General features: G+C 36.1%; 1 pseudogene; it reads right to left on the bottom strand.

Moving 5' to 3' along the window:
• Positions 1-12,726: 12,726 nt before the first annotated feature.
• On the bottom strand, positions 12,727-14,912 carry LOC141704395 (fatty acid hydroperoxide lyase, chloroplastic-like; annotated as a pseudogene).
• Positions 14,913-15,371: the final 459 nt, after the last annotated feature.

Here is a 15,371-nt window from a genome sequence, read left to right as displayed (position 1 = left end):
TGGGCCATGTAAATTTTAAAGCAATGAATGTGATGTGTAAAAATCAGATGGCACATGGTCTACCTTCACTAGTTCATCCCAAATAAAATTGCAGCAGATGTCTCATGTCAAAGCAAACTCGTAAGCCATTTCCCTCTAAAACTAGTTTTGTTGCAAAGCACGGTCTTGAATTGATTTATATCGATTTGTGTGGACAAATAACACCATCTACCCCAGCTGATAATCAATTTTGTATGCTTACCGTTGATGATTATACACATATGATGTGGGTTTATATGTTAAAATCAAAATCTGAGGCTTTAAAAAATTCAAGTTGTTAGTTGAAAATGGGGCAAAACAGGGCATACAGGTTTTGAGATCTGACCGGGGGGAGAATTTTGCTCTAAGAAGTTCGAAACATTTTGCAATGAACATGGGATTTTGAGGCACTATACAGGGCCCTACACACCAAAACAAAACGGTGTTGTAGAGCGCCGTAATCGAACCGTTGTAGCTATGGCGAGGAGTATATTAAAAGAGAGACAAGTTCCAGCAACTTTTAGGGGGAGGCTGTCAGGCAGGCTGTTTATGTGTTAAACAAATTACCCATACGAGCTTTGTCATCTATTACACCACATGAGGTCTGGTTCCACCAAGATGTATGGAGATTTGAAGAAGCACTTTTGGTGGAGTGGAATGAAGAGAGATATAGCAGAATTTGTGGGAAAATGTCTTACATGTCAACAAGTGAAGATAGACCATCAGAGGCCTAGTGGATTGTTGCAGCAGCTAGATATTCCAGTTTGGAAGTGGGAAAACATTACTATGGATTTTGTGACTCATTTGCCGAGGACTTTCGAGAAGAACGATGTCATATGGGTGGTGGTTGATAGACTTACTAAGTCCACTCACTTCTTGCCTATTAGAGAGACTACTCATGTTCATGAGTTGACAGAGATTTTTCAGCGAGGTATTGTTAGAGTGCATGGTGTACCTGTGTCGATAGTTTCTGATATGGATACGAGATTTACATCACGGTTTTGGAAGGGTTTCCAACATGCTTGGGGTACAAGGCTTAATTTTAGTAAAACTTATCATCCAACGACCGATGGATAATCGGAGAGGACGATTCAGACATTGGAAGATATGTTGAGGGCTTGTGCTTTGGAGTGGACAGGTGATTGGGATAAATATTTGTATCTTGTCGAGTTTGCGTACAATAATAGCTGGCACGCGAGTATTGGTATGCCACCATTTGAGGCTTTATATGGTAGGAGGTGTAGAGCACCATCTTGTTGGGATGAGGTTGGAGAGAGAGTCATTGAAGGACAAGAGCTAGTTAGAATCACTAATGAGAAGGTGGAGAAAGTTAAAGAAAGTTTAAAGGAAGCTCGATCTCGTCAAAAGAGTTATGCGGATCAACATCAGAAGTTTGGTGGATTTGAGCTAGGTGATCATGTGTTCTTGAAGGTGTCTCCTTGTAAGGGTGTGAAATATTTTGGTATGAAGGGAAAGCTTAGTCTAAGATATATTGGCCCTTTCGACGTTATAGAGAAAGTAGGGGAAGTATCTTATAGAGTTGGGTTGCCACCACAACTATCTCATGTGCATAATGTGTTTCATGTGTCTGTTTTGAGGGGCTATAAATATCATCCATTACACGTAGTTCAGTATCCATTGCATAAGATTAGAGAAGATCTTTCTTGTGAGGAAGAAGCTGAGGCTATCTTAGCTCGAGAAGGGCGAGTTTTGAGGAAGAACACCATTCCGTTTGTGAAGGTTTTGTGGAAAAATCATTCTGATAGAGAGGCGACTTGGGAGTTAGAAGAATCTATCCGTGAGAAATATTCGCATTTGTTCGAATCTAGTACGAGTATTTAGTTTCGTTTGATTCAGGGGACGGAATCCTTTTTAAGGGGGTATATATGTAATATACGTGAAATTTAATAATAATAATAATAATAATAATAATAGAAGTGAAGTGAACTTGACACAACTGACAGATGATGAACCTGCCTTGCTCATGGTTGTTTGAAAGAAAATTGAAGAAGAGGTGATCATGTTAACCGAGAACGAGGACTCGAAAATTGGCAAAGGAGTAGAGGAAAGTATATGGTATCTAGACAACGGGGCTAGTAACCATATGACAGGATGTCGTGAAAAGTTTAAGAAGCTGGACAAAAAAATTAAAGGAGAAGTAAAATTTAGAGATGGTTCGAGGGTCAAGATTAAATGGTAAGGTTCTATTAAAATCAAGTGTAATAATGGTGAAACGAGAGACTTGCACGGAGTATACTTCATACCAACATTGCGAAGCAATATCATTAACTTGGGGCAGCTGTGAGAAGAAGGAAACCGGGTTGTATTGAGTGGAGAACATTTGTGGCTTTATGATAGGTATGGAATACTTCTTATGCAGGTGAAGAGATCTGGAAATCGTATATATAAAATTCAAATTAAAGAAGCCCGAAACAGATGCTTACTGACACAAGGTGAGGAGGCTCCGTGGCTATGACACAAATGCCTGGGCCATGTAAATTTTAAAGCAATGAATGTGATGTGTAAAAATCAGATGGCACATGGTCTACCTTCACTAGTTCAGCCCAAATAAAATTGCAGCAGATGTCTCATGTCAAAGCAAACTCGTAAGCCATTTCCCTCTAAAACTAGTTTTGTTGCAAAGCACGGTCTTGAATTGATTTATATCGATTTGTGTGGACAAATAACACCATCTACCCCAGCTGATAATCAATTTTGTATGCTTACCGTTGATGATTATACACATATGATGTGGGTTTATATGTTAAAATCAAAATCTGAGGCTTTAAAAAATTCAAGTTGTTAGTTGAAAATGGGGCAAAACAGGGCATACAGGTTTTGAGATCTGACCGGGGGGAGAATTTTGCTCTAAGAAGTTCGAAACATTTTGCAATGAACATGGGATTTTGAGGCACTATACAGGGCCCTACACACCAAAACAAAACGGTGTTGTAGAGCGCCGTAATCGAACCGTTGTAGCTATGGCGAGGAGTATATTAAAAGAGAGACAAGTTCCAGCAACTTTTAGGGGGAGGCTGTCAGGCAGGCTGTTTATGTGTTAAACAAATTACCCATACGAGCTTTGTCATCTATTACACCACATGAGGTCTGGTTCCACCAAGATGTATGGAGATTTGAAGAAGCACTTTTGGTGGAGTGGAATGAAGAGAGATATAGCAGAATTTGTGGGAAAATGTCTTACATGTCAACAAGTGAAGATAGACCATCAGAGGCCTAGTGGATTGTTGCAGCAGCTAGATATTCCAGTTTGGAAGTGGGAAAACATTACTATGGATTTTGTGACTCATTTGCCGAGGACTTTCGAGAAGAACGATGTCATATGGGTGGTGGTTGATAGACTTACTAAGTCCACTCACTTCTTGCCTATTAGAGAGACTACTCATGTTCATGAGTTGACAGAGATTTTTCTGCGAGGTATTGTTAGAGTGCATGGTGTACCTGTGTCGATAGTTTCTGATAGGGATACGAGATTTACATCACGGTTTTGGAAGGGTTTCCAACATGCTTGGGGTACAAGGCTTAATTTTAGTACAACTTATCATCCAACGACCGATGGATAATCGGAGAGGACGATTCAGACATTGGAAGATATGTTGAGGGCTTGTGCTTTGGAGTGGACAGGTGATTGGGATAAATATTTGTATCTTGTCGAGTTTGCGTACAATAATAGCTGGCACGCGAGTATTGGTATGCCACCATTTGAGGCTTTATATGGTAGGAGGTGTAGAGCACCATCTTGTTGGGATGAGGTTGGAGAGAGAGTCATTGAAGGACAAGAGCTAGTTAGAATCACTAATGAGAAGGTGGAGAAAGTTAAAGAAAGTTTAAAGGAAGCTCGATCTCGTCAAAAGAGTTATGCGGATCAACATCAGAAGTTTGGTGGATTTGAGCTAGGTGATCATGTGTTCTTGAAGGTGTCTCCTTGTAAGGGTGTGAAATATTTTGGTATGAAGGAAAAGCTTAGTCTAAGATATATTGGCCCTTTCGACGTTATGGAGAAAGTAGGGGAAGTATCTTATAGAGTTGGGTTGCCACCACAACTATCTCATGTGCATAATGTGTTTCATGTGTCTGTTTTGAGGGGCTATAAATATCATCCATTACACGTAGTTCAGTATCCATTGCATAAGATTAGAGAAGATCTTTCTTGTGAGGAAGAAGCTGAGGCTATCTTAGCTCGAGAAGGGCGAGTTTTGAGGAAGAACACCATTCCGTTTGTGAAGGTTTTGTGGAAAAATCATTCTGAGAGAGAGGCGACTTGGGAGTTAGAAGAATCTATCCGTGAGAAATATTCGCATTTGTTCGAATCTAGTATGAGTATTTAGTTTCGTTTGATTCAGGGGACGGAATCCTTTTTAAGGGGGTATATATGTAATATACGTGAAATTTAATAATAATAATAATAATAATAATAATAGAAGTGAAGAATTTGATTTAATTTAGAATAAGAGTTATAAAAGAATTTGTTTTGATTTGGTAATTAGATTAGAAAAAGGAGTGATACATGATCTATATATATAATCAGCACATCTCTTAAACAAGATTCACACATTATTATCAAAACCTTGAAATTTAATAGGCCGCCGAGGTGAAAAAGAAAAAAAAAAAGAAAAACAAAGAAGAGGCAGTGGATTCCCCAGAGAAGAGTAAGGCAGAGCAAAGTAGAGAGAGGCAAGGGACTAATAACGAAGATAGATTGTCATAGCTTTATAGTAAATCAAAAAGGTACTCTTTTATGTGTCATATGGTTGAGAATAGCATACACGCAATTCTTGTAGTATATTATTAGGTTAATATAATATTTGCTTTTGTTATTCGCGTGCTAGGTTCTACAACATCAACATCAACAAAGAATAAGTTTTAAGAATATTATATTATCTACATCATCTTGTGTGTGGCGTTCCCCTGTGTGTGTTTCTTTTATCACTTATCTTGTATATCAATTTAATGGTCTCTAGTTTATTCAAGGTGTGTTTTCATATTTTCTTAACCATTAATATCATGCGGTGATTATTTTAATATAAGTTCATTTCATAATTAAATATTATTTTAGTTTGTTCTTTGATACATGATTTTATTTTATTTTTCCCCAAAGATTGTGCTAGCTGAGTTGTGTAATCAATGAAATGTCTTGTAATTTGCATCATAAAATACATAAATTAGATGTATATTTTGAGTCGTTAAAATTATGTAAGTTACTATATAAAAAGAATGTGAGCTATGTCACGTTTAGGTGAGGATGTACATATTTAAGGCCAAACATACGTTATTTAAATAAGTATTTGTTTTGCTTAATTTTATTATGACTTGTATTATTAGTAAATTAATAGAGTAATATGTTGTTATATTATTATTTGGTCAGGTGATTAATTGGTCAGGTAGTACATGTCCTCTCAATTTTAATACTATTTCGGGGACTTATACATTTTGGGGTAATAGTTAGTTTATCAATTAAATTATTTACATGATCACCTTTTCGTATCGCAATAGACTAGAATACAATGATGTAGTTTTGTTCAGCCTAGTTGATTATCATGTGTCAAAACTGTACTGTATAGGTTAGTTACATGATTAAAGGTTACATAAATAGATTTTAAGTAGTAATGATTAATTATTAAATGATTAAATAAAATGCATATTAATCATAAATTATAATTTTGTATTTAGATTGCGGGTCGGGGATTTACCGGATTGTTTGCGGATCTTGATAGTATTTTAGTTTCGATATTCCAAGTACGGACTCTGTCCCCTTTTTATTCAGCGCTACTCCACTTAGCATTTAGAAATATTTGATTAGTTCAGTTCTTCTGTAACCTGCTCATTCAATATTTGATTTGACTTTTTCTGACTTCCGAAAATTATTTTAAAATTGATTTGGAAATTTTAAATATCTGTTTATGCGGTTTTCAAAATTTATCTATGACACCCTCTATTTTGGAAATTCAATTATTTGTCTGAGATGATTTTAAATTCTGCGAGAATTATTTTATTTGGACCCTTAGTGTGATTTAGGGTTATACCGAGTTAACCATCTGTAGGGGTACTACAGCCATGTCATTGCGACACCAGTGACATGACACTTCCGTGACAGTGTGATTGGTTACGGTGTATCCTTCTGTTAGCCCTTGGGAGGACCTTTTGTGCATTTGATATTTGTTCAGGATACGTGGGTGCACCCAGAGTTTGATTTGTGATTTGATTTATGGTGACGTTGTATATGCCGTACACGTTATCCATTCTGTTGCACACATTAGGTACCCTATGATGTGTGTATTTGTATTTGTTCTGATCTCGGTATGAAATATCCTAACCCCTCGTTATTTCAGCCTTACTTATTTTAAAAATTGTTGATTTATTATAAATTACAAATTATTTATTTCTGATCTCTTTATTTTGTAAACTGTATTCTAAATCCGTACTGGGCATTTGGCTCATGTCATATTCTTTTTCTGGCAGGTGCTTAGGGGGATCTGGGACTGTGTGATGCAAAGCTACCCCAATTCGTTGATTAAGATTTCAGAATTTTATCTTTAATTAGACTTAATTATTTATTTACAGATTTCTCATTTATATTATTGGTTTAGACTGTTTGGAGATTTAATATTATTTTTGAGATTTCGGACTGTTTAATTATTATTTAGAAATATATTAGTGCTATGTTTGCAGGTTTTTGGATTTTAAGTAATATCTCCCTTCTATTTAAAGAAGGGGGTGTTACAACCAGGCACCAAAGCGTACCGGTTATTCGATCCTGTTGCTCGAAAGATTCATATCAGTAGAGATGTGGTGTTCAATGAAGATAAGGGATGGTGTTGGGAGACTACAATCAATGTTGAAGCACCTGGAGGGGACAAATATATATTTGATTTTCCTGAAACAATTTTACATGATGTTACAAGTGAGCCCATAACGGTTCCAGAGGTTGAAATCCGGTCACCAAACACACCTTTGTAGCAAACTCAAAGTAGTTCTCAACTCGGCTCAACAAATACAGATGTACCTAGAGATGCATATGATGACAGTGTGACAACACGTAAGTTTCGGAGTCTTGATTATATTTATGATCACAAGACTGAAGTCGAAATGGCTGAGGAGGAATTATTATTGATGGGTATAGATGAGCCAGTATGCTTTGAACAAGCCATAAAAGAGCCTAAGTGGAAAGATGCGATGGACAAAGAAATAGAAGCTATCGAAAAAAATCACACCTGGGTACTCACAAATCTGCCGAAGGGTCACAAGGCCATCGATTTAAAGTAGGTCTTTAAGCTGAAAACTGATCAACATGGTGAAATCACAAAACACAAAGCCCAGCCCGGATTGCTGCAAAGGGTTATGTGCAGCGACATGGGATTGATTATGAGGAGGTGTTTGCACCCGTGAATTTACCACTAGCTTTGGCAGCCAAACATAATTGGGAGGTTCATCACCTCGATGTAAAATCAGCTTTTTTAAATGGAGTGTTACAAGAAGAAGTTTATATCTCTCAACCAAAGGGTTATGCAAAGGAAGGACGAGAACATATGGTTTATCGATTGATGAAAGCTTTATATGGTTTTTACCAAGCTCCACGAGCATGGTATGCACGGTTAAATCAGTATTTATTAACGTTGGGATTTATCAAATGCCCTTTTGAAAATGTCGTGTATATCAAACGTGATGGAGCTGGTTCGCAGATTGTTGGAGTCTACGTAGATGATCTAATTTTCACAGGGGCAAATATTTGAGACATCCTCAAATTCAAGGGGGAGATGGGTAGAGAATTTGATATGTCTGATTTGGGTAAGCTATCGTATTACGTGGGATTAGAGGTTGTTCGAGGCTGTGGTTTCATACAAATTCGCCAGTCATCTTATGCCAAAAAGGTACTCGAGCGAGCTGGTTTGGCTGAGTGTAACTCGGTGAAATATCCAATGGTTTGGGTCAGTTCAACTTTCCACACATCTTATATCTTTTGAAGCTGACATGATGTTGCAGAAATATCAGTGTTTCAGTCTAGATTTTCGTACTGAAGTTTCAGTAAGGTTTCTTAAAGATCAGCCTCTGCGAGTCAACAGATTACAGAAGGTGTTTGGAGCACCATAGTTAAGTAACAAGTAATAATCATGATTTGAAGACAATAACATGTTTTCTTCAAGAAAGGGTCAAGATGGCATAAAAACTTATGAAGTACTTGTATCACTGTTATATAAATCTGCTAATAAGAATCATTATTAGGTGTGCCGTAAATTATATAACTATCATCCACTTTATCTGAACTTAAACAGCAGCAAAGTTTGTACTTGGATACTGGTAGTACACAAGATGCAACCAGAACATCTCAAACTTTTGTAGTTCGACAAAATTATAAAAATACTAGCAAAACATGCTTAGGAAAACAAAATTGACATTTTTAAAATCAAGAACAACATGACAATACGTAATTTATTGATAATGATAAGACTCGGTGAAATCACAGGATTTTCGAGATGTTAGAATAACTGATGTCAACGTAATTATGGTATAGATGCCTGAAAGCATGTTCCAGGAGTTTTAATACTTCTTTAGGCGCAAGGTTGATCAAAACTACATCTCTTTGTTGGCTTGAGTAGGCGTTTCTACTGTCCCCAGTGCAAAGTACTTCTTTTAATGTATGTTACAGTGTGTGATTTCTTTTGATTTTAGGTGCGTTGAGAGATGATTCAGAGTTGATTAAAAAATGTGACTTACCTAAATTAGAAATTACGTTTGTACTTGTTAATGAATCTCATCTTCGTAACTTGTTTTGATCAACTTATTTCAGCATATATGATGCATAAGAAGTTAAGAACGTCAACAGGATGAATTCAAGCCATACTTCTATTCACTTTTGCAGGCAAAAACGAAATGCTAGTATTCCTTTTATTATGATTTGCATTATTGAATTGAGAATCTTCAACTGGCCAAAGATATGGCTCTCAATCATTCTTAGGGAAACAGTAAGTTCTAAACTTGATTTCTTAACTGAAAAAGCCCGACTCTCTACGGACAAAATTACACACTACAGTCAGTGCAGCACCTAGAATGCCTTAAAAGGTTTATCATGGTAGTGAAGAAAGGGTATTAAACATAAGAATCATATCTTCGTACAAACTTTAATCTGTGATGCACTAAATCCCTTCAAACTGCTAATTCGCATGGTACTTTCTGTGAGAAATTCTTCCATCAGCCAGTAACCAGACAGAATAAGTGATTAAAGTGACAGGCTAAGCAACATGGAAGCAATGACAGACTCAGCCCCTTCCACTCCATTTCAAAAAATGAAAGCTGACTGCAGTATTAATTTGCATGCTACAAAACCTTATTAACACATTGAAGGAGCAAGCAGAATTTGACAAAAAGAATGCACACTTGTCCTGTTGGCAATAATAACTTCAAAACAGATAAGTGTTGCTCTTTATGCAGCACCGTTCTTAATTATCAGGTGAGGTGGAGAATACGTTCGACTATGAGAAGCTAATAAATTCAGTGTCTTGTAAGCTATGGCTATAATTCGACACATATCATCTGGCTCATCTCATCATCACCAGTGTTTTGGCATCTCTTCCTTTCATGGTTGCAGAACAATTTTGAATACAAGCTATATCCGATATAATCTTTTCAATTATCAAGTGATTTGTCGTGTCGATCAATGTCATGTAGCGGGTCTATCAGGTACACTTATATTTACCATACTTGGAGATTTTGAAAAGATATTCCCCAGGTAAGCTCCAGTTAAATTCAAAGATCTGCTTTGGTCCAAATCCTTGCTTATAACACATATTTTAGGCTTTTCGGACTCAGCCGACAACGCGATTTGAAAATCTAAAAGACCATGTAAAGTAAATTTTGGCTTTGGTAACATATGCTCTTTGTTCACTTCAAAAATTCTACTGCATGACCCAACACTTTCCTGCATAATAATATTGCACCTCTTCAGATGGCATATAAATAACCTTAACGAACTCATACAGAATTAAAAAGAAATCAGTACTGATGTTTGCACGTATAAATATACATGCATATTGCACAGCTCTCACCGTCATGACCCCCTACTTAAATTGAGCATTCACTTGAAATCAAATCTATGGCGTCCTTGGGGTTATAATACTTTATAATCCCGGTATCAACTAGATGAGCTATACTGGGTGGGGGAGTGACTCGAGGATACAAGCATAAGAATGCATTCATTATAAGATAAATTCAAAATACACACATGCATCTTTTTATTCTTATTCCTTAATCATTGATAGAACAGGATTCCCAAATAGACTGATCTAAAATGAAACATCACTAATTATACTAGCCAGGACGACATAAAATAAATTTTGTGCTGATCTATAACTAAAAATCAGGCTTCGGTTTAGATTAGTCCCCAATTCCGCCTCTGTCCTCGATCATAACCTCTATTATAGAAATCAGCCGATTTTTCAAAAATCGCAGATAAATCGCTCAAAATTCGGTTAAAAATATTTGTCGAATTTTACCGATTTCCGATAAATTGCCTATAAATCATTCGATTTTTTAAAAATCGTCCGATAAATTGCAAATTGGTACCTCAACCGAATAATTTCGTTTTCCAAAATCCGTAACACCGATCATCACACATGCTGACATGCACGTAAAAATATGAAAGAATGCTTACTGATTGATCCAAGTCTAAGGAGTGAAGTAGCCATTGACAGCCAAAGGTGGAACTAAAAGAAATGGGGTCAGGTAAATTATCCTCGAATTGCATTTTACTGCCACAGTATATACAAATTAACGACTGTGTCCCTCTCAAAAACTTGGCGTTACATTTTGTGCACCTTGGATCCTCCGGCAATAACTTGTCGACCTCCGAAATCGAGGCATCGAGTTAGGGGAGGGGATAAATAGATGGGTCATGAGGATCATAAGTTGATAGTGATCCGGATTCTCTTGGGAGCAAATTTTTATCCTTCCTAATTATTTTGCACCTTATTTATTACTGCCTCTGTCCCTTTCAATTGTTAACATTTTATTTTTTTCGTCTCTTTTAATTGTTTACGTTTTATTTTTTATAGAGTGTCCGACACGCATTTTAAAATGCATATAAAGTATAATTTTGTAAATTTTTTTACAATTTTGTTTTTCTGAATTAAAATTTAAACATTCAACATTTATTTAGAAAAAGAAAATTGTAAAACTAAGTTACATAACTATATTTTTTATGCACATTAAAATGTGTGCTGAACACTTTCTCAGAAATATAAAGAATCCCAGAAATGTAAAAAATTGGAAGGGAGTAATATTTTGTTAGTTTATGTGTTGTTTTTATTCTTAATGACTATTCAATAGTTTTTTTATTTTTTGGTGCAACTACTTGATAGTTTAATGGAGTAATTCTCTATCGAACGTGAAAAATGATGGACATTGAATTTTGTTGAATAATACTCCCTCGGTTTTTTATTAGATGACGTTTGACTTTTTTTACACATTTCTAAGTGTTTTGACCGTATAGTTAGAATAATAATTTTTAATTTTTTCTTTTTGTGAATAAAAATATATAACTAAAACTTTAATTTAGAAAAAGAAAATTTAGAAAAATATTATTTTATCAATGCGTTAGAATTGTGTGCAAGAAAGTCAAACTACGTATAAAAAAATAGAGGGAGTATCCGGTTGAGATATTTTGTTTAATAACAACTCAAACGTGAATGTGACACATAGAGATGAACAAAAAGCCTATCGGGCCGGGTTTTATCCGGACTTTAAAAAGCCCGGTTTTTTTTTAAAACGAATCGTGCCGGGCTTTTTAAAAATCGGGTTGGGCCGGGCTTCCTAAGAAATTTAAGGCCCATTTTAGGCCCGCGGGCCGGGCCGAACCGGGCTTTATCCGGGCTTTTTATATATATATTAAAAAATATTTTAATATTTTATAACTCGAATTATGAGTAGTTTAAATACCGGATAAAATAATATTTTTGATATATTAGATAGAGTAGTTTAGACACCGAAATAAATAATTATTTTTAATATAATATATAAATAATCATATATACTTTAATTGTTTCTAATATTATGATATATTATTTTAATAATCATAAAAAGTATTGTATATTTTCAAATTTTATATACAAAAATGGTTTTTTAATCGGGCTTTTCCAAAAGCCCGGGCTTTTATCCGGGCCTTTTTCGATCCGGTCTATTATTCGGGCTTTTATAAATCCGGGCTTTTATTCGGGCTTTTATAAATCCGGGCTTTTCGGGTTTCGGGCTGTGCCGGATTTTCGAGAAATAAGGAGGCCCATTTAAGGCCCGCGGGTCGGGCCGAACCGGACCGGGCTTTTCTGGCTTTTTTCCGGATCGGATTTCGGGCTTCAGATTTTTTAAACATCTCTGGTGACAGACTCGCTATTTTTTTTTTGACAAATATGGCTTATAGCCTTACAAATGAGTATTTGTTCTCATAAATTCTCGGAGTGAGCGAGGATCGAATCCAGGTACCTGGGACGACAGAGAATAAATTATTAACCAATTAAGTTTAAAAATAGTATGTATTGTTTTTTCTCCTAATTAACGTGTCAAAACTATAATACAAGAAACTTAAAATTATTACGAATTATATTTTATAAATTCTTTATCTCATAAATCTGAACTGTAATTCCAACATTTACAAATCTAAAATTATTTCATTATATGGACAAAAAAATATATATTCATATATACAATCAGTCGCGAATAATTGAGCACCGCAAAACAAATATACTTTCGAAGTAATTACCTACAAAAATACACAAATTTGCTCGCATTTCACCTAACCCAAACACCGTAATGTTTAGTTCTTTTATTCCAACGATAAATTTTAAAAAACAAATAATAATTAAATATATTCACAGATGCACCAACTTTTCAACCATATGTTCCCCTTCCAAATTCCAACACGAATTCGATGTGAGATCATATATTTTTAGCCTTTTCAAGTGAAGTGATCTTGGAGCCAGAAGAATCAACCGTGAACGAATCATACCTTTGAAACAAATGAGCCACAAATAAAGCCGCTGTAATTGGTACAATATCTTTAGCAGGACACTGCTTGTTATTCGCACTCGGGGACTCGGTTTGCGACCCATTCGACCAGAACACATAACTCAGTAACTCGGTCCCTTTATCTTTCGTAAACCTATCGGCTACAAATTTCTCCGGATCATCAAACACCTTCCCATCTCTCATAACCAAAGGTTGGTACCCGCAAATCACCTCTCCTTTCTTCACCTCAAATGCCGAGTCATGCGAACTCAGCGTAAAATCCTTCCGCGCCCTTCCGAACTGCAAGGGCACGGGAGGGTGAGTCTTAGAGCTTCGTAAACAAACGAGTTAACCAGGTCGAGTTGACTCACTGAGTTGAAACTCAGTGACTCGCCCTTGCATGCATCTCTTACTTCTTCCCTAAGTTTCTCTTGCAACATTTTATCATTTCCAAGAAAATTTATAAGAGTTGGGAAAAAAGCTAAAAGTCCACCAAATGCATTGAACCCTAGTACATACATAAGGTTATGAAGTGCATCTTCTTCCCTGAGTCCAAACTCCGTTATTCCTATTTGCAACACTTGTGAACCTTCTTTTCGTATAAACTCAGCTACTTTGTTATAGCCACCGTTTACTAGAAACGAAGGGTAAGTAAATGAGTGGAGAAAAATTTCTTCGAAAGGCTGACAAAGGCCGAGTTTTACAGTTGGGATGACTTGAATGAGGAGCCAGCGTTCCAGATAAGTGTATCCTTTTTCGGATAACTCGGGCGATTTTGATGAGTCAGCTCCGGTTAAGGACCGAGTTAGGAAGCTGAAGAGGAACTTTTTAACGGCACGTCGAAGGCGGCGTCTTTGGATTCTGATTTGGAGATGTCGGAGTAGATTGTTTCCCACGTTGTGTCTAGGTTTGTGGTGAGAGTTGAGATCCATATGCTTCTGCTCCGTTTTAGGATGTCCAATATGTAGTTCTTCAGCTGCAACATTGTCAAAAATACTAAGGTCAAAAACATGTATGTTTCTCCTGACACTTGAACTCTTGATCGGTGATGATAACTTTTGTTTCATAAAAACAATTCAATTTTTTTAAGTACATCTTGAACTCATGGGTAGTTCGATAAATTAATATTACTTTCTTTTTGACACATTTTTCAATACTCGTTTAAAGTATAATTTCACAATATTATTTTTAAAAAAAAAAATTAATAAAAGTTTTATATTTAAACTTTTATTCAAAAAAAATTGAAAAAAAACATTATGAAACTATATTTATAAAATCATCGAAATACGTGTAAATAATGTATGTATATATTCCGTTGGAACAGTCGAACCGAGGTAGTATACTAAAATACGTTTTATTTAAAAGAGGAGTGTTAGGTGTACAGAATTGTATACAAAATACAACAGCTCATTCCAATTAAAACCCCCAACATATCATTATGTACACAATTCCGTATCCCAAGTATTTTCCAATTTGAAATTCTCAGGTACGGGATACAAGTTGGAAAAAACAAAACAAAATGCATACCTGAGCATGTCGGGGCTCAGTGGTATCAAGATAAATACAAGTACGAACATCTCCGGTTAAGCTAGTACTCGGCATGTAATCTCCGGCCAATACATCTTTCTTCTCCACAAGCTCCATATCGAACAAATGAGAGAAGGATTTAACATCAAGCACAGCTATTATATTCGGATAATAGACGTAAAAAATGGAAATGCAGGAGGAATATTAGTTCGAAACACACTGCTCTTGTTCTCATCATTCTTTGACACAATTGTAATTGTACCTTTTCCTTTGACCGGAATTTTTGACGAATCACCAAAAGTAACTTCCACATTGATGGTCTCGTTTATCTCCGTAAATAAATCTTTATGACCAGTCATGTGATTGTTGGCCCCTCAGTCAAGATACCAAACATTCTTCTTGCTTTCCTCGTCTCTTTTATAAGTGAGGAACATTTTTATCTTCTTTTGCAGCAGCAAAATGACTTCTTTCTTCCACCTTTGGTGCTCTACACTCATAACTGAAGTGACCAAATTATTATAATTATAAGATTGAAATTGAGATTTATCACCTCGTTGCAATCCACCCCTTCCTGCCTCTAAAATTTTGACCATGACCAGATGATTGAAAACCTTCAGAATTCTGGCCTCTGTTAAAAGACTGTCTTCCACGTCCTCGTCCACCTCGGTAACCACCTCTAAAGCCACCTTTTCACGTACAGAACACGCTACTGGCTAGTAACTGTCACCAATGGATACTTTACTTTGTAACGCCTTCTCGAGATGGCTTGCATCATCATACTGGTTCATCCGCTGCTCGTGAGCTTGAAGTGAACCTAC

This window comes from Apium graveolens, unplaced genomic scaffold, assembly GCF_009905375.1.
Source record: "Apium graveolens cultivar Ventura unplaced genomic scaffold, ASM990537v1 ctg7795, whole genome shotgun sequence".
NCBI classification, from domain to species: domain Eukaryota; kingdom Viridiplantae; phylum Streptophyta; class Magnoliopsida; order Apiales; family Apiaceae; genus Apium; species Apium graveolens.
Note: the sequence above shows the minus strand (reverse complement) of the source record. Positions and strands in the feature narration are given on the sequence as shown.